Source organism: Oncorhynchus tshawytscha, unplaced genomic scaffold (assembly GCF_018296145.1).
Source record: "Oncorhynchus tshawytscha isolate Ot180627B unplaced genomic scaffold, Otsh_v2.0 Un_contig_3376_pilon_pilon, whole genome shotgun sequence".
NCBI lineage: Eukaryota > Metazoa > Chordata > Actinopteri > Salmoniformes > Salmonidae > Oncorhynchus > Oncorhynchus tshawytscha.
Window position 1 is genome coordinate 8,883 of NW_024608021.1, and position 23,631 is coordinate 32,513.

Genomic DNA, 23,631 nt, shown 5'->3' on the forward strand with positions numbered 1-23,631 from the left:
ATTATCCACTAAAACCAATTAATAATTAAATACAAGTTTTCCATTTGACAGAATTTCAATAAAAGTACTCCCCCACACAAACAGTTTTTCAACATTGCCTCCACCGTATCTGTAAGGGTTTTCCTGTGGTGAAGGAGAGGCGGACCCGTACCAAAATCAGTCGCAGCGTGGTTATTTTGATTCATGTTTTAATAAATCACTTCACATGAACAAACTAACCAACTAACAAACTAACCAACTAACAAAAACAAGAAACATGAAAACCCAAAACAGTCCTATCTGGTGCAAAACACCTTGAACCTTTCGACTCCCTCGTTCCCCATCGGATGGTAGGGACTTGTGTGCGACTCCTGCAGCACTCAACAACTCAGCAGTCAATTTACTTTCAAAGTTGGCCTCTTGGTCAGAGTGGATACAACGAGGAAAACCATACACACAGAAGATGTTGTTCCACAGCTGAAGGGCCACTGCTTTAGCTGATTGGTTCGGACACAAGAAGGCATGGGCCATCTTAGTAAAATGATCAGTGACGACCAGAACATCCAAGGACTTGTTGGAGTCTTCAGCAGACCAGAAGTCCACACACACCAACTTGAGGGGCTCAGTCGTGATGTTTTCCAGTGGAGCTCTGGCCTCTGGCTCGGGGGCCTTACTGAACACACACCTCTTGCAGGTCTTGACATACTCTCTCACATCCGACTCCAGACCATGTCAGAAGAACCTCTGTCTTGTCAAGTACAACATCCACTGTTGCCCCTGATGACCGGCTGGTTTTTACGACATGAATTCTCAAGCAACTCAATGTTATTGTTGATACCCATCTCAAAGCTGCCGTCTATGAGTCCGATGAGAGAGCTGGACAGGTCAAAGTGTCTCTCTGAGTGATGGCACTCTTCATGTAGGTCCCTGACAGAGCTTTGGTGAAGGAGGCGAACGACAGGGCCACGATGAACTGCTGACAAACACAAGAGAGAGAACATTCGTGTGTGTTTGTCCGTGTGTATGTGCATGCGTGGATGCGTGTGCAGACAGAGTACATGTGTAGCTGAGGTGGCCTGCAATAGTAAAAAGAACGGACACAAGTTTACATCTGCAAAGTTCTGGCGCTTTCCTTATTCTGAAGAACGTTTTTTTTTCTCTTGTTCAATTGTCTATTTTCTTGTTAGTACTTTGAAAATATTCACATCAAACAAGTGCACACTTTAAATTACACAACATAAATGCACTTTACCTAAAGCAGAATTCAAAAATGTTCCACAAATAACCCTGTCTTAGTGTATGGTTTCACATGAAAACCACAATGTATTCCACATTCATACAATAGAAACACCTATATATGAAACCATAAATAACTGAATGTTTTTCTATATACCGCTACCTCTATAGAAAAGTGACAACATTACATTCAGCTTTAAGATAGTGGCACCTCCAGAAAATCTTCTCTCTCTCACTGTATGCACTAAAAGTCCACCAGACTGAGCGTGCTCGGCCAGTTTACCAGCTAGTGAGCACAATTTTACACAAAACAACCAATAACATCTAAAACCAACTCAGAAATCCCTAACAAATGGATTCTTGATAAAAAAATATCCTAGACAAAATCCAGTACAAGTCAGCTACTCAGTAAACATAGTCTCTGTGACTCGTAAATGTTTTTTTTTACCTCAGCTAGCATCAAGCTAACATATACTCTCACTCAATGTAAATCACCTTCTTCTCTCACACAGTTCGACACAAAGCCAAAACAAAACCTTTCCTAACTTGATAATATCTGGACAAAGTTGTTAAATAGCATGTTATTACATATTGTGTATATATTTGAACGTTTGAAGTGCTGTTACATACCTGTAATAGTAAAAGAACTGACACAGTTTACCTCTGTAAAGTTCTGGTCCTTATTCTGCAGAATGGTGAGCGCTGGGCCAGAACTTGCTGTTTCTCCTGCTACAACAGTGCAACGTCGCCATCTATTGGCCTGATGGACTGCTAACGCTAAAGTATGTAGAATATCCCATTAAGATTCATTAAGACAAATACAGAAACAATTAGGGGGGATAAATAATAAATGGGTGTCTGTTTTTAGTGACTTTGTTTTCAACCCATTACACATGCACAATCATACATGTGCATTTAAAGCATTATTAAGATCCTTGAGTGTGGAACTGCAGGGTGTTTACGCAAAAAACACATGAATTTCACATGAACACGGGAAGTGTACCAAAAACATGTTTTAATGTAATCTTATGTGAAGATAATGTGATAACATGTCAAGCAACATGTGATTACATTAAACTACACATGTGAAAATGTGATCACGTTTGTGTTCCAAAATTTAATTTGTGCTCACATAAAATGTAAGTTGAAATCATGTGGTTTTTCTGTAAGGGCAGGAATATAAGATGCATTTTGATGTTACATGATCTTGAAAATGCAATGTTCTTTGAGGTTCTTCCATGTTCCTTTCCATGTATTTTCCATTTTACTTTCCCTCAGTCCTTTTCACTTTCCTTGTCAAAACAAGCTCTGTCCCCGTCAAGACTTATTCAGCTTCTGATGGATTTTAAACCATTCAACAAATAGTTTTATAATGAAGAGTAGACCCAAGTAAACACCCTGGATTCTTTACACACACATTGAAAGGCAAAAATCTCGAATTTGGACTCATCAGACCAAAGGACAGATTTCCACCAGTCTAAGGTCCATTGCTCGTGTTTCTTGGCCCAAACAAGTCTTCTTATTTTTGGTGTCCGTCCTTTAGTAGTGGTTTCAATGGAGCAATTTGACCATGAAAGTCTGATTCACGCAGTCTCCTCTGAACAGTGCATGTTGAGATGTGTGTGTTTCTTGAACTCTGTGAATAATTTATTTGGGCTCCAATCTGAGGTGCAGTTAACTCTACTGAACTTATCCTCTGCAGCAAAGGTAACTCTGGGTCTTCCTCATGAGAGCCAGTTTCATCATTGCGCTTCATGGTTTTTGCGACTGCACTAGAAGAAACTTTCAAAGTTCTTAAAATGTTCCGTATTGACTGACCTTCATGTCTTTAGGAATGATGGGATGTTGTTTCTCTTTGCTTATTTGAGCTGTTCTTGACATAATATGGACGTGGTCTTTTACCAAATAGGGATATCTTCTGTAAACCATCCTTACCTTGTCACAACACAACCTGTTGGCTCAAACGCTTTAAGAAGGAAAGAAATTCCACAAATGAACTTTTAAGAAGGTACACCTGTTAATTGAAAAACATTCCAGGTGACTACCTCATGAAAAGGTTGGAGAGAATGCCAAGAGTGTGCAAAGTGGTCAAGGAAAAGGATGGCTACTTCAAAGATTCTCAAATATAAAATATATTTTGATTTGTTTAACACTTTTTGCTTACTACATGATTCCAATTGTGCTATTTCATAGTTTTGATGTCTTCACTATTATTCTAAAATGTAAAAAATTGTAAAATTAAAGAAAAACCCTTAAATGAGTAGGTGTGTCCAGACTTTTGACTGGTACTGTATATATTATGTAAATTAGATATTTCTGTATTTCATTTTCAATACATTTGAAAAAACCTTTTAAACATGTGTGATATATTTACATCATTTCCCATCAATTCCCATGATTAAAGTGGCTGGAGTAGAGTCAGTGTCATTGACAGTGTGTTGGCAGTAGCCACTCAATGTTAGTGGTGGCTGTTTAACAGTCTGATGGCCTTGAGATAGAAGCTGTTTTTCAGTCTCTCGGTCCCAGCTTTGATGCACCTGTACTGACCTCGCCTTCTGGATGACAGCGGGGTGAACAGGCAGTGGCTCGGGTGGTTGATGTCCTTGATGATCTTTATGGCCTTCCTGTAGCATCGGGTGGTGTAGGTGTCCTGGAGGGCAGGTAGTTTGCCCCCGGTGATGCGTTGTGCAGACCTCACTACCCTCTGGAGAGCCTTACGGTTGAGGGCGGTGCAGTTGCCATACCAGGCGGTGATACAGCCCGCCAGGATGCTCTCGATTGTGCATCTGTAGAAGTTTGTGAGTGCTTTTGGTGACAAGCCGAATTTCTTCAGCCTCCTTCAGCCTCCTGAGCCTCCTGTGTGGGTGGACTCCTGAGCCTCCTGTGTGGGTGGACCAATTCAGTTTGTCTGTGATGTGTACGCCGAGGAACTTAAAACTTACTACCCTCTCCACTACTGTTCCATCGATGTGGATAGGGGGGTGTTCCCTCTACTGTTTCCTGAAGTCCACAATCATCTCCTTAGTTTTGTTGACGTTGAGTGTGAGGTTATTTTCCTGACACCACACTCCGAGGGCCCTCACCTCCTCCCTGTAGTCCGTCTCGTCGTTGTTGGTAATCAAGCCTACCACTGTTGTGTCGTCCGCAAACTTGATGATTGAGTTGGAGGCGTGCGTGGCCACGCAGTCGTGGGTGAACAGGGAGTACAGGAGAGGGCTCAGAACGCACCCTTGTGGGGCCCCAGTGTTGAGGATCAGCGGGGTGGAGATGTTGTTGCCTACCCTCACCACCTGGGGGCGGCCCGTCAGGAAGTCCAGGACGCAGTTGCACAGGGCGGGGTCGTGACCCAGGGTCTCGAGCTTGATGACAAGCTTGGAGGGTACTATGGAGTTGAATGCCGAGCTGTAGTCGAGGAACAGCATTCTCACATAGGTATTCCTCTTGTCCAGATGGGTTAGGGCAGTGTGCAGTGTGGTTGAGATTGCATCGTCTGTGGACCTATTTGGGCGGTAAGCAAATTGGAGTGGGTCTAGGGTGTCAGGTAGGGTGGAGGGGATATGGTCCTTGACTAGTCTCTCAAAGCACTTCATGATGACGGAAGTGAGTGCTACGGGGCGGTAGTCGTTTAGCTCAGTTACCTTAGCTTTCTTGGGAACAGGAACAATGGTGGCCCTCTTGAAGCATGTGGGAACAGCAGACTGGTATAGGGATTGATTGAATATACCCGTAAACACACCGGCCAGCTGGTCTGCGCATGCTCTGAGGGCGCGGCTGGGGATGCCGTCTGGGCCTGCAGCCTTGCGAGGGTTAACACGATTAAATGTCTTATTCACCTCGGCTGCAGTGAAGGAGAGTCCGCATGTTTTCGTTGCAGGCCGTGTCAGTGGCACTGTATTGTCCTCAAAGCGGGCAAAAAAGTTATTTAGTCTGCCTGGGAGCAAGACATCCTGGTCCGTGGCTGGGCTGGATTTCTTCTTGTAGTCCGTGATTGACTGTAGGCCCTGCCACATGCCTCTTGTGTCTGAGCCGTTGAATTGAGATTCTACTTTGTCTCTGTACTGACGCTTAGCTTGTTTGATAGCCTTGCGGAGGAATAGCTGCACTGTTTGTATTCGGTCATGTTACCAGTCACCTTGCCCTGATTAAAAGCAGTGGTTCGCGCTTTCAGTTCCACACGAATGCTGCCATCAATCCACGGTTTCTGGTTAGGGAATGTTTTAATCGTTGCTATGGGAACGACATCTTCAACGCACGTTCTAATGAACTCGCACACCGAATCAGCGTATTCGTCAATGTTGTTATCTGACGCAATACGAAACATCTACGAAACAGTCCACGTGATGGAAGCAGTCTTGGAGTCTTAGGCAGGGATCAACAAAATGGAGTCGTGGTCAGCTTTTCCGAAAGGGGGCGGGGCAGGGCCTTATATGCATCGCGGAAGTTAGAGTAACAATGATCCAAGGTCTTTCCACCCCTGGTTGCGCAATCGATATGCTGATAAAATTGAGGGAGTCTTGTTTTCAGATTAGCCTTGTTAAAATCCCCAGCTACAATGAATGCAGCCTCCGGATATATGGTTTCCAGTTTGCAGAGAGTTAAATAAAGTTCGTTCAGAGCCATCGATGTGTCTGCTTGGGGGGGGATATATACGGCTGTGATTATAATCGAAGAGAATTCTCTTGGTAGATAATGCGGTCTACATTTGATTGTGAGGAATTCTAAATCAGGTGAACAGAAGGATTTGAGTTCCTGTATGTTTCTTTCATCACACCATGTCACGTTAGCCATAAGGCATACGCCCCCGCCCCTCTTCTTACCAGAAAGATGTTTGTTTCTGTCGGTGCGATGCGTGGAGAATGTGAGAATGCTGTTCCTCGACTACAGCTCGGCATTCAACTCCATAGTACCCTCCAAGCTTGTCATCAAGCTCGAGACCCTGGGTCACGACCCCGCCCTGTGCAACTGCGTCCTGGACTTCCTGACGGGCCGCCCCCAGGTGGTGAGGGTAGGCAACAACATCTCCACCCCGCTGATCCTCAACACTGGGGCCCCACAAGGGTGCGTTCTGAGCCCTCTCCTGTACTCCCTGTTCACCCACGACTGCGTGGCCACGCACGCCTCCAACTCAATCATCAAGTTTGCGGACGACACAACAGTGGTAGGCTTGATTACCAACAACGACGAGACGGACTACAGGGAGGAGGTGAGGGCCCTTGGAGTGTGGTGTCAGGAAAATAACCTCACACTCAACGTCAACAAAACTAAGGAGATGATCGTGGACTTCAGGAAACAACAGAGGGAACACCCCCCTATCCACATCGATGGAACAGTAGTGGAGAGTGTAGCAAGTTTTAAATTCCTCGGCATACACATCACAGACAAACTGAACTGGTCCACTCACACAGACAGCATCGTGAAGAAGGCGCAGCAGCGCCTCTTCAACCTCAGGAGGCTGAAGAAATTCGGCTTGTCACCAAAAGCACTCACAAACTTCTACAGATGCACAATCGAGAGCATCCTGGCGGGCTGTATCACCGCCTGGTACGGCAACTGCTCCGCCCTCAACCGTAAGGCTCTCCAGAGGGTAGTGAGGTCTGCACAACGCATCACCGGGGGCAAACTACCTGCCCTCCAGGACACCTACACCACCCGATGTTACAGGAAGGCCATAAAGATCATCAAGGACATCAACCACCCGAGCCACTGCCTCTCACCCCGCTATCATCCAGAAGGCGGGGCGGCAGGGTAGCCTAGTGGTTAGAGTGTTGGACTAGTAACCGGAAGGTTGTGAGTTCAAACCCCTGAGCTGACAAGGTACAAATCTGTCGTTCTGCCCGTGAACAGGACCCACCGTTCCCAGGCCATCATTGAAAATAAGAATGTGTTCTTAACTGACTTGCCTGGTTAAATAAAGGTAAAAAAAAAAAAAAAAAAAAAAAAGGCGAGGTCAGTACAGGTGCATCAAAGCTGGGACCGAGAGACTGAAAAACAGCTTCTATCTCAAGGCCATCAGACTGTTAAACAGCCACCACTAACATTGAGTGGCTGCTGCCAACACACTGACAATGACACTGACTCAACTCCAGCCACTTTAATAATGGGAATTGATGGGAAATGATGTAAATATATCACTAGCCACTTTAAACAATGCTACCTTATATAATGTTACTTACCCTACATTATTCATCTCATATGCATACGTATATACTGTACTCTATATCATCGACTGCATCCTTATGTAATACATGTATCACTAGCCACTTTAACTATGCCACTTTGTTTACATACTCATCTCATATGTATATACTGTACTCGATATCATCTACTGTATCTTGCCTATGCTGCTCTGTACCATCACTATTCATATATCCTTATGTACATATTCTTTATCCCCTTACACTGTGTATAAGACAGTAGTTTTGGAATTGTTAGTTAGATTACTTGTTGGTTATTACTGCATTGTCGGAACTAGAAGCACAAGCATTTCGCTACACTCGCATTAACATCTGCTAACCATGTGTATGTGACAAATAAAATTTGATTTGATTTGATTTGATGTTTTTTTCACTATAGAATCATATTGCAAATGCACGTGCATTGTTGTGCAACTGGTGATTGAAAATAGGCACCTGGCATGCCCAAAAATACACAATGCAAAATTGGTTGTCCAAATGCATTTACCGGGACTCCTATTGTCCATCACCCGCTATGTGAGCATTTATCACGGCCCTCCATTGGGGGGTCCTGAGTGTTTTTATGGACAGTTTAAAATATTCTGATGGATACGCATTGTTGTGCAACTGGTGATTGAAAATAGGCACCTGGTAACCCAAAAATACAAAATATGGTTGTAAATGCATACCGGGACTCCTATTGTCCATGCCCGCTATGGGAGTACCATACTACGGCCCTCTATCCATGGGGGTCGTCCTGAGCGCTTTATGGACAGTTTAAAATATTCTGATGGATACGCATTGTTGTGCAACTGGTGATTGAAAATAGGCACCTGGTAACCCAAAAATAAAAATATGGTTGTAAATGCATTTACCGGGACTCCTATTGCCCATGCCCGCTATGGGAGTACCCTACTACGGCCCTCTATCCGTGGGGGCCGTCCTGAGTGCTTTATGGACTGTTTAAAATATTCTGATGGATACGCATTATTGTGCAACTGGTGATTGAAAATAGGCACCTGGTAACCCAAAAATAAAAATATGTTTGTAAAATGCATTTACCGGTCATTCTGATATTAATGCCCGCTATGGGAACACAGGATGGCCGGGCAGTGATAGTTGTTCCTTTCCATCACTCGTTGTGTTGATTTCATCATGTCCATTTGGTGATGTTTTTTCACTATAGAATCGGGCAGGTTCATAAGGCATTCATAACCCATATAGGCTTCAGGTTGAATTTTGGAGTGCAGGCAATGTATTCCTATGGGGAGAGAAGTCCATGCAAACTGTTTGATGTAAACACCTTCTTTTAACTATTAAGGGTTAATGCCACACGGTCTAGGTTAGGCTTGCACGGATCGGGAGGACCTTAGGAACGTACCTGAGGTCGAATTGTGCTTCTCACCCTAACGGTTCTCTCACTGTCACCCAAAAGCAAATGATGTTGTGGGGCAGGCTTCATTTTGGGCCTACTATTCTAATGGTCGCTGCGCTTAGACCGAGCGAGCTACGGTCAAGCGGGATATCTCGTTGAACTCGGCACGGCCTAGGGATTATGGTAATGCCATTGCCTGCTCTCTGTGTCTTTAAGCACCGCACTTTGTCACTCCATCCTTCCTGTGTGTGTGTGTGAGGGAGTTTGTCTTTGAGATCTGTTGGGAGAAATGACTGATTTACAGTTCAGGAGGGTTACCTAGTCACACATATGAAGTTTTGGAGAGATGTGACTTTTCTAACCCTTCAAAACAGACAGTGTGACCCAATGAAAGGCACTTCCGGTTGGCACAGGAAGCTATAGGTAAACACATGTCTTGACTGAGGTAGCCTCTTACAGAATCCTGAGTTTTAAGTCTTTAAGTTAAGAATTGACTGATCTACACAGGGTTGAATGCAGTCATTTTCACATTTGCAGGTTATGTACATCAAAATACCTTTTGGGTGAATTTAACCACTTCCGGTTGCTTCAGGAAGCTTAGAATCGACACAGGTAGACCTCATAGTGGTCTGATGGACTGTTATAGAAGACAGGTTCATAAGGCATTCATAACCCACATAGGCTTCAGGTTCAATTTAGGAGTGCAGGCAATGTATTCCTATGGGGAGAGAAGTCAATGCAAACTGTTTGAAGTAAACACCTTCTTTTAACTGTTAAGGGTTAATGCCATACGGTCAAGGTTAGGCTGCACGGATCGGGAGGACCTTAGGAACGTATCTGAGGTCGAATTGTGCTTCTCACCCTAACGGTTCTCTCACTGTCACCCAAAAGCAAATGGCATTGAGGGCCAGGCTTCATTTTGGGCCTTCTTTTTTTCAAGGTCGCTGCACTCAGAGCGAGCTACGGTCAAGCGGGACGTCTCGTTGAACTCGGCACAGTCTGGACACTATGGTGATGCCATTTTTTGTGTTGATTTCAGAATGCCATTTTGGTGATGGTCCCTCTCCGTTTAAACATATTGCAAATGTACAAAAGTCAACTAGCAAGTCAGTGTCCATCAGTCAATTAGATGTCATTCTGACACCAAACTGATACCAATTGACACCAAACCGACTTTTTCCAACTCATTTAGAAGCCAACTATCACATATGTCAGAGCAGACCCATAATTCACAACGCCTTCAGTTTAAAAAAGAATAAAAATGTAAAACACATAGTTACGTTCTAGCTGCGGGTCCAGTCCATTTCAGATAAAGTCGATTATGTGTAGGCCTATGTGAGGCGACCCCGAATCCCGAGTTTCGGCTCGACAGGTCCTTCGGTGCCCGAGTAAAACCCTAATTGGTGCTGAAAATCCACTTTTTTACATGCCTTGCTATGGGGTCCTTGAATGAGCTATCGGACAGAAACGTTGGGGTCCGTCTCTATGGGCCGAGCCGGTTTCAATGCACCTAGCCTTGCGTCTCTGAGACTTTTCTAAATGTCGTCATTTTCGTAATGGTCAAAATGAATTGAAGTCATTGCAAATGTACGAGGATGTTTCTCGGTCCGAGAACCTGCTAGAGCCACCTAACTCACCACGCACTATCGACCTGAGGTCTAGAACAGGTTTCTAAAGCTTCGGAACTCTAGGTCTGACGGTTCTTTTTTAGCTCGAACAAAGCTAACTATTGCAGGCACTGTCTGTCTCTACGCACCCCAATACGTCCCTCCTTCCAAGCTGTGTGTGTGTGTGATTTAGTTTTCCTTTGAAATTTTATGGGAAAAATGACTGATTTACAGTTCATGGGGGTTGCCTAATCACACATATGAAGTTTTGGACAGATCTGACTTTTTTAACCCTTCGAAACAGCCCCTGAGACACCAATTATGGCACTTCCGGTTGGCACAGGAAGCTATAAGTCAACACATATCCTCATTGGGGTATGCTTTTACAGAATCCTGAGTTTTAAGTCTTTACGTTAAGAATTGACTGATTTACACAGGGTTGAATGAACTATGTGTATCAAACTGCAGGCAGGGTATGGATATACACTTTTAGGGTGATTTGAACCATTTCCGGTTGGTCCAGGAAGCTTACAATCAACACAGGTAGACCTCATACTGGCCTGATGGACTGTTACCGAAGACAGGTTCATACGGCATTCATAACCCATATAGGCTTCAGGTTGAATTTAGGGGTGAAGGCAATGTATTCCTATGGGGAGAGAAGTCAATGCAAACTGTTTGAAGTAAACACCTTCTTTTAACTGTTAAGGGTTAATGCCACAAGGTCAAGGTTAGGCTTGCACGGATCGGGAGGACCTTAGGAACGTACCTGAGGTCGAATTGTGTTTCTCAACCTAACGGTTCTCACACAAAAGCAAATGACATTGTGTGGCAGGCTTCATTTTGGGCCTACTTTTCTAATGGTCGCTGCGCTTAGACCGAGCGAGCTACGGTCAAGCGGGATATCTCGTTGAACTCGGCACGGCCTAGGGATTATGGTAATGCCATTGCCTGCTCTCTGTGTCTTTTAGCACCGCACTTTGTCACTCCATCCTTGCTGTGTGTGTGTGAGAGCTTTTCTTTGACATCTGTTGGGAGAAATGACTGATTTACAGTTCAGGAGGGTTACCTAGTCACACATATGAAGTTTTGGAAAGATGTGACTTTTTTAACCCTTCAAAACAGACAGTGTGACCCAATTAAAGGCACTTCCGGTTGGCACAGGAAGCTATAAATAAACTCATATCCTGATTGGGGTATGCCCTACAGAATCCTGAGTTTTAAGTCTTTACGTTAAGAACTGAGTTATTTACGGAGGGTTTAGTGAGTGTGTGTTATTTCAGAAAATCATAGAAAATCACAGAAATCTCGCAGAGCTCCGCAGCACACTTTAAAAAGATTCGTATGAACACCCTGCAACTGGATCTGTAACTGTTGAAAAAAAAAACTATCTTTGAACATCACCAATTTGTCATTGTAAGATTTCTCTTAAATGACGATAGATAAATGGCTGGTTCTTTTTTTATTGACACCGGAGGCTCCTTGACTTTGACGTGAAGTGGAAAAATAATTTCTCTATTTTCATTTTGGACCTTTAATCCCAGAGAAATGGCCATAACTCAAAAACCGTCGAGGCCTAGACGCCATCTTGTTCGGGACCAACTGCCCATTATCCCAAACCTACGCTCACCAAGTTTCGGCTTTGAAATATTTTCCGTTTTGGAGATAAGGCCCCGTCGTGATTCGTGATGTTTTGTTTACAATATGATTGCTTATGCCCTCTTGTGGGATTTTTCGGGACAGCGGAAAAATGACCAAAATTTGATTATTTTATAAAACGGAAACTGAATGTCCGAGAAAGTTCATTTGATGACTTCCCGGGTAGGCCCTGCCCTGCCGCCCTCGGCCCGACGCCGTCCATTTGAATTTTACAAACGTTTTCGGACGTCTAGTAAGGGACCGTACATTTGCAATATGGACTTTCTCACTAACCATACAGCAAATGTCAAAATGTTCCCTTAAGGTATGTCAGGCTATGCTGTTGGTGGACTTGTTAGTTTGCGCTCCAGCACTTGCAGAGGCTCGGTGCATCTCAACAATTGTGCTCTGTAGCCAGGCCGGTTAGCTCAGTTGGTTAGAGTGTGTGCTAATAAGCCAATGGACAAGGTGGGTTTGATCCCCTTACTGGCTATGATGTACATTGGTTGTTGTGTCAAATGTTGTGAGTCACATGCATGTGACATTGTCAAGGGTGCCACAGCATTCAAGAATTGCTGAAATATCTCAGTTGGGAGAGTGTTAGACTGAAGATCTAAAGGTCCCTGGTTTGATCCTGGGTTTTGGCATTTGTATTTGTTCTTTCTTTATGCTCTGGCTTCAAGGAAACTATCCACAGCTTTGTTTGTGGGCCTCAATGGTGTGTGCTACGCTGCTCCTCTGAAAGTAAGTAATGTCTTGCTTTTTCATCTGACATTTTGACATCAGTGTTACAGGAAAGTTGCTTGTCATTGTTACAGTTTCTTGTCATTGTTTACATGACAGTAGGTTGTCGTAAGACAAGGCTGCATGAAGTGTGAACTGGAGCTTTCTTGGATCCACAAAAAAATGTGTTTTTGGGGAATGCGGGCATCGATCCCACTACCTATAGCATGCTAAGCAAACACAATACCAATTGATCAAATTCCCCAGCTGTTTGGAATTGCCACAAGGAGCAACCAAGAGTGTCCAGTCTTGTCAGGCTATGCTGTTGGTGGACTTGTTAGTTTGCGCTCCAGCACTCAGAGGCTCGGTGCATCTCAACAATTGTGCTCTGTAGCCAGCGGCTGGTTAGCTCAGTTGGTTAGAGTGTGTGATACGCTGCTCTCTGAAAGTAAGTAATGTCTTCTTTTTCATCTGACATTGTGACATCAGTGTAACATGAGAGTTGCTTGTCATTGTTACATGACAGTTTCTTGTCATTGTTTACATGACAGTAGGTTGTCGTAAGACAAGGCTGCATGAAGTCTGAACTGGAGTTTTCTTGGATCCATCAAACAATGTGCTTTTGGAGAATGCAGGCATCGATCCCACTACCTCACGCATGCAAAGCATTTGAGCTAATTCCCCAGCCGTTTGGAATTTCCGCATGAAGCAACCAAGAGTGTCCAGTCTTGTCAGGCTATGCTGTTGGTGGACTTGTTAGTTTGCGCTCCAGCACTTGCAGAGGCTCGGTGCATCTCAACAATTGTGCTCTCTAGCCAGCGGCCGGTTAGCTCAGTTGGTTAGAGTGTGTGATACGCTGCTCTCTGAAAGTAAGTAATGTCTTCTTTTTCATCTGACATCGTGACATCAGTGTTACATGAGAGTTGCTTGTCATTGTTACATGACAGTTTCTTGTCATTGTTTACATGACAGTAGGTTGTTGTAAGACAAGGCTGCATGAAGTCTGAACTGGAGTTTTCTTGGATCCATCAAACAATGTGCTTTTGGAGAATGCAGGCATCGATCCCACTACCTCACGCATGCAAAGCATGTGAGCTAATTCTCCAGCCGTTTGGAATTTCCGCATGAAGCAACCAAGAGGGTCCAGTCTTGTCAGGCTATGCTGTTGGTGGACTTGTTAGTTTACGCGCCAGCACTTGCAGAGGCTCGGTGCATCTCAACAATTGCAGCCAATAGCTAGTGGCTGGTTAGCTCAGTTGGTTAGAGTGTGGTGCTAATAACGCCAAGGTCATGGGTTCGATCCCCGTACTGGCTATGATGTACATTTTGAGTGTCAAAATTGTGAGTCACATGCATGTGAATTGTCAAGGGTGCCACAGAATTAAATTTAGTGAATTGCTGAAATAGCTCAGTTGGGAGAGCGTTAGACTGAAGATCTAAAGGTCCCGGGTTCGATCCTGGGTTTCGGCATTTGTATTTGTTCTTTCTTTATGCTCTGGCTTCAAGGAAACTATCCACAGCTTTGTTTGTGGGCCTCAATGGTGTGTGCTACGCTGCTCCTCTGAAAGTAAGTAATGTCTTGCTTTTTCATCTGACATTTTGACATCAGTGTTACAGGAAAGTTGCTTGTCATTGTTACATGACAGTAGGTTGTCGTAAGACAAGGCTGCATGAAGTGTGAACTGGAGCTTTCTTGGATCCACAAAAAAATGTGTTTTTGGGGAATGCGGGCATCGATCCCACTACCTATAGCATGCTAAGCAAACACAATACCAATTGATCAAATTCCCCAGCTGTTTGGAATTGCCACAAGGAGCAACCAAGAGTGTCCAGTCTTGTCAGGCTATGCTGTTGGTGGACTTGTTAGTTTGCGCTCCAGCACTTGCAGAGGCTCGGTGCATCTCAACAATTGTGCTCTGTAGCCAGCGGCTGGTTAGCTCAGTTGGTTAGAGTGTGTGATACGCTGCTCTCTGAAAGTAAGTAAGTAATGTCTTTCATTTCATCTGATTGTGACATCAGTGTAACATGAGAGTTGCTTGTCATTGTTACATGACAGTTTCTTGTCATTGTTTACATGACAGTAGGTTGTCGTAAGACAAGGCTGCATGAAGTCTGAACTGGAGTTTTCTTGGATCCATCAAACAATGTGCTTTTGGAGAATGCAGGCATCGATCCCACTCACCTCACGCATGCAAAGCATTTGAGCTAATTCCCAGCCGTTTGGAATTTCCGCATGAAGCAACCAAGAGGGTCCAGTCTTGTCAGGCTATGCTGTTGGTGGACTTGTTAGTTTTGCGCCAGCACTTGCAGAGGCTCGGTGCATCTCAACAATGCATTGCCAATAGCTAGTGCTGGTTAGCTCAGTTGGTTAGAGTGTGGTGCTAATAACGCCAAGGTCATGGGTTCGATCCCGTACTGGCTATGATGTACATTTTGAGTGTCAAAATTGTGAGTCACATGCATGTGAATTGTCAAGGGTGCCACAGAATTAAATTTAGTGAATTGCCGAAATAGCTCAGTTGGGAGAGCGTTAGACTGAAGATCTAAAGGTCCCTGGTTTGATCCTGGGTTTTGGCATTTGTATTTGTTCTTTCTTTATGCTCTGGCTTCAAGGAAACTATCCACAGCTTTGTTTGTGGGCCTCAATGGTGTGTGCTACGCTGCTCCTCTGAAAGTAAGTAATGTCTTGCTTTTTCATCTGACATTTTGACATCAGTGTTACAGGAAAGTTGCTTGTCATTGTTACATGACAGTAGGTTGTCGTAAGACAAGGCTGCATGAAGTGTGAACTGGAGCTTTCTTGGATCCACAAAAAAAATGTGTTTTTGGGGAATGCGGGCATCGATCCCACTACCTATAGCATGCTAAGCAAACACAATACCAATTGATCAAATTCCCCAGCTGTTTGGAATTGCCACAAGGAGCAACCAAGAGTGTCCAGTCTTGTCAGGCTATGCTGTTGGTGGACTTGTTAGTTTGCGCTCCAGCACTTGCAGAGGCTCGGTGCATCTCAACAATTGTGCTCTGTAGCCAGCGGCTGGTTAGCTCAGTTGGTTAGAGTGTGTGATACGCTGCTCTCTGAAAGTAAGTAATGTCTTCTTTTTCATCTGACATTGTGACATCAGTGTTACATGAGAGTTGCTTGTCATTGTTACATGACAGTTTCTTGTCATTGTTTACATGACAGTAGGTTGTCGTAAGACAAGGCTGCATGAAGTCTGAACTGGAGTTTTCTTGGATCCATCAAACAATGTGCTTTTGGAGAATGCAGGCATCGATCCCACTACCTCACGCATGCAAAGCATTTGAGCTAATTCCCCAGCCGTTTGGAATTTCCGCATGAAGCAACCAAGAGGGTCCAGTCTTGTCAGGCTATGCTGTTGGTGGACTTGTTAGTTTACGCGCCAGCACTTGCAGAGGCTCGGTGCATCTCAACAATTGCGGCCAATAGCTAGTGGCTGGTTAGCTCAGTTGGTTAGAGTGTGGTGCTAATAACGCCAAGGTCATGGGTTCGATCCCCGTACTGGCTATGATGTACATTTTGAGTGTCAAAATTGTGAGTCACATGCATGTGAATTGTCAAGGGTGCCACAGAATTGAACTTAGTGAATTGCTGAAATAGCTCAGTTGGGAGAGCGTTTGAACTTGGCGTTATTAGCACCACACTCACTTTGAAGGAGGAAGCCTAGATTTCAGAGGAACATGTGGATATAAATAGTGCAAATCCACACAACTGTTGTTATCCGGCTTTCCTGCTTTCATGAATAGCTTTACTATACAGGCTGTTCCCTTAGGTGAATAATTCCATTTCTGAACTATCCACACCGGCTCTTGGCTCTGGACAACTCCACCGTCAGTATCTGCTTTGTCAGGGACAATGCTTGTATTCAGCTGTCTATAGAGCAACCAGCTGCTCTAACTTTTCTACCTGGAATGCCCTAGGTTATCAACTGAAACCCTTACTTTCTCCTTCCATGCTGGGTATGTAGATTTATGTAGCCTTCTCACATGCTGTGAGCTATAACTTGTTTCCATGAACTACAGAGACGTGCATATATGTCTTCCATCATAGCTACTCTTAGTCCTGAACTGCCAAGGAGTCAGACACCACTTGGTTTACATAGAACTCCACTGAGACATCCCTCCCTATCCTACTCTCACTTCCTGTTTATCCAGATCAAGTGATCTCTTATGCTTGGTTAATACTAATTTCTCGTTTAATTATGTCAATATTACCCTCTAGCCTTCTCGGGTTCATGTTGTAGGAATAAGATCTCCAACCATACAGTTTAGGATGGACAGCTCACCTATAAAGCCCCACCCTCTTCCAGAAAACACATCATTAGCAAGAGTCAGACACATTTTCACTTCTATGAACAAGAACAGTGAGGAAAGGACAGGTAAGGTATTCTTCATTCGAGAGATGGCCCCCAGAATTCTGTTAATTCCAGTTCTCCTCTCGAACTCTGTTATTGTTCGACAGTGTTAATGTGCCTTACCCTCCCGCAGTGCGATATGAATCCGGGTAGCTCTTTCAGCTAGCTGTCACCTTGGTATGGTCCCCCAACAAGCCTATGGGACTGGATTGAGTGACTTCACCTGTAGTTCACCTGTAGTGCATAAAATCTTGGACATACAGGTTTGGTTAACAAACAGTTTCTCATTTATTCTGTTTATTAGCTAAATTTTTGTTATTTTTATTAGTTAATTATCCCGTAGGTCACATCCTATTCTAGAACACTATTTACCCATCCCCCCTTTGTTACCTGGCTCTGCCCAGGTAACAACCTTGCCTTATTCTTAAACAATGACTTAGGTAAGATTTAGTGAATTATCCTTATGTCTGACATCATCATGTAGGAGCGCCCCTTTCATTTTCCACATGTCCAATTCTCCCTTTTGTCTCCATTCAGTAACTGTTATCTTTGCCTGTCCTGGCTCCCCTTCTAAAACTTCTCCTCTCTGCTCTCCAACCTTCAAGGTCTCTGCAGTGCGGGGGAGGGCTCTTCTGTCTGCCTTTTCCCATATCTGTCTGTAGCTCTGTTTCTCATGTTTCCAAATTTGAACTACATGTCTCACTGTTTGGCTTTATCTAAACTCATGGATTTTCTTTTAGAAAAACATGTCTATGGTGGCAATTTCTAAAGTCCTTATATAGGTTAATTAAACTATCTTAATCCTAACAATAATCTTAAATCATCACAGATGTCCTATATTCCTGTTAAATGTAATACTATTTAAAAACTTATAATAATCAAACAAAGTCTAATAAATGCTAACCATATTAGTCAGTCTCATCCTCCCCTGAAAGCATGCTTCAGTATCAGCATCTCCAACTGGAGCATCAAGCAAAGGCATCATGCCTGAAGCCTTCACCACATCTGTAACAGACTTCTTAAAACACGGTATGATGCAAGCAGCACAACACATCAATAACAAAAATACAAGAATTAGGATCAGAAATCCAGTAACCACCAAACCAGTGTCCTTACCAAACCAGGCTCTCAACCAAGAGAACAGTCCAGACTCCTCCACCCCCGCCATGGTCCTCATCTCAACAGATAGTGCATCAAGCCCATTAAGGACCTTAGATATTCTACCATCTGGGCTGGTGTTATTAGGAATATACGTGCAACATTGTTCACCGAACATCTTGCAGACGCCCCCCTGACTGGCAAGAAGCATATCCAAAGCAAGTCTATTCTGTATAAGACAGCCACAAATTGTCCCTACCATCAAAACCAGTCTCAGTGCCCAATTGATCAATAGCTGAATATTCTAACATTAATTACCTGAATGGGATTTTTAACACAGTGGTGGCAGATTCGGTCATAGGAGTGTGTCTGGCCCTGGTTCGTCTTCTCAAATCAAATCAAATCAAATTTTATTTGTCCATGAATGGCAGATTTTTTTATTTTTTTTTTTTTTATTTTACCTTTATTTAACCAGGTAGGCAAGTTGAGTGACCTGGCCAAGATAAAGCAAAGCAGTTCGACAGATACAACGACACAGAGGGAGTAAAACAAACATACAGTCAATAATACAGTATAAACAAGTCTATATACAATGTGAGCAAATGAGGTGAGAAGGGAGGTAAAGGCAAAAAAAGGCCATGGTGGCAAAGTAAATACAATATAGCAAGTAAAACACTGGAATGGTAGTTTTGCAATGGAAGAATGTGCAAAGTAGAAATAAAAATAATGGGGTGCAAAGGAGCAAAATAAATAAATAAATAAAAATTAAATACAGTTGGGAAAGAGGTAGTTGTTTGGGCTAAATTATAGGTGGGCTATGTACAGGTGCAGTAATCTGTGAGCTGCTCTGACAGTTGGTGCTTAAAGCTAGTGAGGGAGATAAGTGTTTCCAGTTTCAGAGATTTTTGTAGTTCGTTCCAGTCATTGGCAGCAGAGAACTGGAAGGAGAGGCGGCCAAAGAAAGAATTGGTTTTGGGGGTGACTAGAGAGATATACCTGCTGGAGCGTGTGCTACAGGTGGGAGATGCTATGGTGACCAGCGAGCTGAGATAAGGGGGACTTTACCTAGCAGGGTCTTGTAGATGACATGGAGCCAGTGGGTTTGGCGACGAGTATGAAGCGAGGGCCAGCCAACGAGAGCGTACAGGTCGCAATGGTGGGTAGTATATGGGGCTTTGGTGATAAAACGGATTGCACTGTGATAGACTGCATCCAATTTGTTGAGTAGGGTATTGGAGGCTATTTTGTAAATGACATCGCCAAAGTCGAGGACTGGTAGGATGGTCAGTTTTACAAGGGTATGTTTGGCAGCATGAGTGAAGGATGCTTTGTTGCGAAATAGGAAGCCAATTCTAGATTTAACTTTGGATTGGAGATGTTTGATATGGGTCTGGAAGGAGAGTTTACAGTCTAACCAGACACCTAAGTATTTGTAGTTGTCCACGTATTCTAAGTCAGAGCCGTCCAGAGTAGTGATGTTGGACAGGCTGGTAGGTGCAGGTAGCGATCGGTTGAAGAGCATGCATTTAGTTTTACTTGTATTTAAGAGCAATTGGAGGCCACGGAAGGAGAGTTGTATGGCATTGAAGCTTGCCTGGAGGGTTGTTAACACAGTGTCCAAAGAAGGGCCGGAAGTATACAGAATGGTGTCGTCTGCGTAGAGGTGGATCAGGGATTCACCAGCAGCAAGAGCGACCTCATTGATGTATACAGAGAAGAGAGTCGGTCCAAGAATTGAACCCTGTGGCACCCCCATAGAGACTGCCAGAGGTCCGGACAGCAGACCCTCCGATTTGACACACTGAACTCTATCAGAGAAGTAGTTGGTGAACCAGGCGAGGCAATTATTTGAGAAACCAAGGCTGTCGAGTCTGCCGATGAGGATGTGGTGATTGACAGAGTCGAAAGCCTTGGCCAGATCAATGAATACGGCTGCACAGTAATGTTTCTTATCGATGGCGGTTAAGATATCGTTTAGGACCTTGAGCGTGGCTGAGGTGCACCCATGACCAGCTCTGAAACCAGATTGCATAGCAGAGAAGGTATGGTGAGATTCGAAATGGTCGGTAATCTGTTTGTTGACTTGGCTTTCGAAGACCTTAGAAAGGCACGGTAGGATAGATATAGGTCTGTAGCAGTTTGGGTCAAGAGTGTCCCCCTTTGAAGAGGGGGATGACCGCAGCTGCTTTCCAATCTTTGGGAATCTCAGACGACACGAAAGAGAGGTTGAACAGGCTAGTAATAGGGGTGGCAACAATTTCGGCAGATAATTTTAGAAAGAAAGGGTCCAGATTGTCTAGCCCGGCTGATTTGTAGGGGTCCAGATTTTGCAGCTCTTTCAGAACATCAGCTGAATGGATTTGGGAGAAGGAGAAATGGGGAAGGCTTGGGCGAGTTGCTGTTGGGGGTGCAGTGCTGTTGTCCGGGGTAGGAGTAGCCAGGTGGAAAGCATGGCCAGCCGTAGAAAAATGCTTATTGAAATTCTCAATTATGGTGGATTTATCATTGGTGACAGTGTTTCCTATCTTCAGTGCAGTGGGCAGCTGGGAGGAGGTGTTCTTATTCTCCATGGACTTTACAGTGTCCCAGAACTTTTTGAGTTAGTGTTGCAGGAAGCAAATTTCTGCTTGAAAAAGCTAGCCTTGGCTTTTCTAACTGCCTGTGTATAATGGTTTCTAGCTTCCCTGAACAGCTGCATATCACGGGGCTGTTCGATGCTAATGCAGAACGCCATAGGATGTTTTTGTGTTGGTTAAGGGCAGTCAGGTCTGGGGAGAACCAAGGGCTATATCTGTTCCTGGTTCTAAATTTCTTGAATGGGGCATGTTTATTTAAGATGGTTAGGAAGGCATTTTTAAAAAATATCCAGGCATCCTCTACTGACGGGATGAGATCAATATCCTTCCAGGATACCCCGGCCAGGTCGATTAGAAAGGCCTGCTCGCAGAAGTGTTTCAGGGAGCGTTTTACAGTGATGAGTGGAGGTCGTTTGACCGCTGACCCATTACGGATGCAGGCAATGAGGCAGTGATCGCTGAGATCTTGGTTGAAGACAGCAGAGGTGTATTTAGAGGGGAAGTTGGTTAGGATGATATCTATGAGGGTGCCTGTGTTTAAGGCTTTGGGGAGGTACCTGGTAGGTTCATTGATAATTTGTGTGAGATTGAGGGCATCAAGTTTAGATTGTAGGATCGAAAAGCGCAGGAAAATCTGATCACTGGAGATGGAAAAAAATATCCATGCGCCACTCCCAGGAATTGTTAAAGGTGAACCGTAATATATGAGGCCGAGCTTGCAGTACCTACAGCTTCCACAGGGTGTATAGAGTCTCCTCATTTGAATCTGAATTGATTCTTGGTAGATCCGACCAAAGGGAACCGATTCCCTCCGACCACCGACCCGAGGCATTGTCTTTGTGTTTTTCCGGACATTTTTCCACACGGCCAGCTATCGAATTTACATCGCCTCCTGATGATTTTTATAGCTTATTAACGTGTAGTTATACCTAAAGTTGCATTAGAAAGGTATTTCGAAGTGTTTTGTGAAAGTTTATCGTCGAATTTTTAACTTTTAAAAAATGACGTTACGTTATGAAACGCTATTTTTTTCCGTTTATCACACAGTCTTCATAGATCGATATCTAGGCTATATATGGACCGATTTAATCCAAAAAAGACCCTATTGATTATGGGACATCAAGGTGTGCAAAGAAAGAAGATGGTCAAAGGTAATTAATGTTTTATATTTTATTGTGCGGTTTGTGTAGCGCCGACTATGCTAATTCTTTTGTTTACATCCCCTACGGGTCTTTTGGGGTGTTGCATGCTATCAGATAATTGCTTCTCATGCTTTCGCCGAAAAGCATTTTAAAAATCTGACACGGTGGCTAGATTCACAATGACTGTAGCTTTATTTCAATACCAAGCATGTGTATTTTAATGAACGTTTGCGTTTTAACTAATACTATTAGCGTGTAGCGTAGCGCATTTGCATTTCCAGAGCTCTAGGTGGGACATCTGCATCTCAAGTAAGCTCAAGAGGTTTTTAAGCATGTTCCAGTTTAGGTCACCTAGCAGCACGAACTCTGAAGATAGATGGGGGCAATCAGTTCACATATGGTGTCCAGAGCACAGCTGGGGGCAGAGGGTGGTCTATAGCAGGTGGCAACGGTGAGAGACTTGTTTTTAGAGAGGTGGATTTTTAAAAGTAGAAGTTCAAATTGTTTGGGTACAGACCTGGATAGTAGGACAGAACTCTGCAGGCTATCTTTGCAGTAGATTGCAACACCGCCCCCTTTGGCAGTTCTATCTTGTCTGAAAATGTTGTAGTTTGGAATTAAAATTTCTGAATTTTTGGTGGTCTTCCTAACCCAGGATTCAGACACAGCTAGAACATCCGGGTTGGCTGATTATGCTAAAGCAGTGAATAGAACAAACTTAGGGAGGAGGCTTCTAATGTTAACATGCATGAAACCAAGGCTATTACGGTCACAGAAGTCATCAAAAGAGAGCGCCTGGGGAATAGGAGTGGAGCTAGGCACTGCAGGGCCTGGATTCACCTCTACATCGCCAGAGGAACATAGGAGGAGTAGAATAAGGGTACGGCTAAAAGCTATGAGAATTGGTCGTCTAGAACGTCTGGAACATAGAGTAAAAGGAGGTTTCTGGGGGCGATAAAATAGCATCAAGGTATAATGTACAGACAAATGTATGGTAGGATGTGAATACAGTGGAGGTAAACCTAGGTATTGAGTGATGAAGAGAGAGATATTGTCTCTAGAAACATCATTGAAACCAGGAGATGTCATTGCATGTGTGGGTGGTGGAACTAATAGGTTGGATAAGGTATAGTGAGCAGGACTAGAGGCTCTACAGTGAAATAAGCCAATAAACACTAACCAGAACAGCAATGGACAAGACATATTGACATTAAGGAGAGGCATGCTTAGTCGAGTGATCAAAAGGGTCCGGTGAGTGGAGAGGTTGGTTGGTGATTTAGACAGCTAGCCAGGCCATCGGTAGCAAGCTAGCATAGGATGGAGGTCTGTTGTTAGCCACCTCTTGCGTTCTGTCAGTAGATTAGTGGGGTTCCGTGTGGAAGAGGGGATTAATCCAAATCACACAACAACAAAAATAAAAACAATAGATATAGTTATAGATGCCCAAGAAGAAAACATAATAATAATAAAAATAAATAAATTGTCCGATTGTCTATTCAAATAGCAGCCGGTAAGATAGCTAACGGTTAGCAGGCCGCAGATGGGCGTTCAGGTAACGTCGCGACGGAGGAGCCAGCCGGATCTCCTTCGGGTAGATAACGTCGGCAGTCCAGTTATGAAGGCCTTTAGAGTTGTCTTCTGGGTTCAGCCTTCTAGTTGCCTTTATCAACAGGTTGAAATGTAATAAATGACATCACAATGACATGTC

General features: G+C 43.9%; 6 non-coding genes across 6 annotated transcripts; all 6 read left to right on the forward strand.

Moving 5' to 3' along the window:
* Positions 1-12,582: 12,582 nt before the first annotated feature.
* trnaf-gaa lies at positions 12,583-12,655 on the forward strand. Its single transcript has one exon. It is a non-coding gene; the product is annotated as a tRNA-Phe (tRNA).
* A 1,317-nt stretch (positions 12,656-13,972) lies between these two features.
* Positions 13,973-14,046, forward strand: trnai-aau. The gene has a single exon. It is a non-coding gene; the product is annotated as a tRNA-Ile (tRNA).
* An 82-nt stretch (positions 14,047-14,128) lies between these two features.
* Positions 14,129-14,201, forward strand: trnaf-gaa. The gene has a single exon. It is a non-coding gene; the product is annotated as a tRNA-Phe (tRNA).
* Positions 14,202-15,080: 879 nt separating this feature from the next.
* trnai-aau lies at positions 15,081-15,153 on the forward strand. The gene has a single exon. It is a non-coding gene; the product is annotated as a tRNA-Ile (tRNA).
* An 82-nt stretch (positions 15,154-15,235) lies between these two features.
* On the forward strand, positions 15,236-15,308 carry trnaf-gaa. The gene has a single exon. It is a non-coding gene; the product is annotated as a tRNA-Phe (tRNA).
* Positions 15,309-16,187: 879 nt separating this feature from the next.
* trnai-aau lies at positions 16,188-16,261 on the forward strand. The gene has a single exon. It is a non-coding gene; the product is annotated as a tRNA-Ile (tRNA).
* The last annotated feature ends 7,370 nt before the right edge of the window (positions 16,262-23,631 follow it).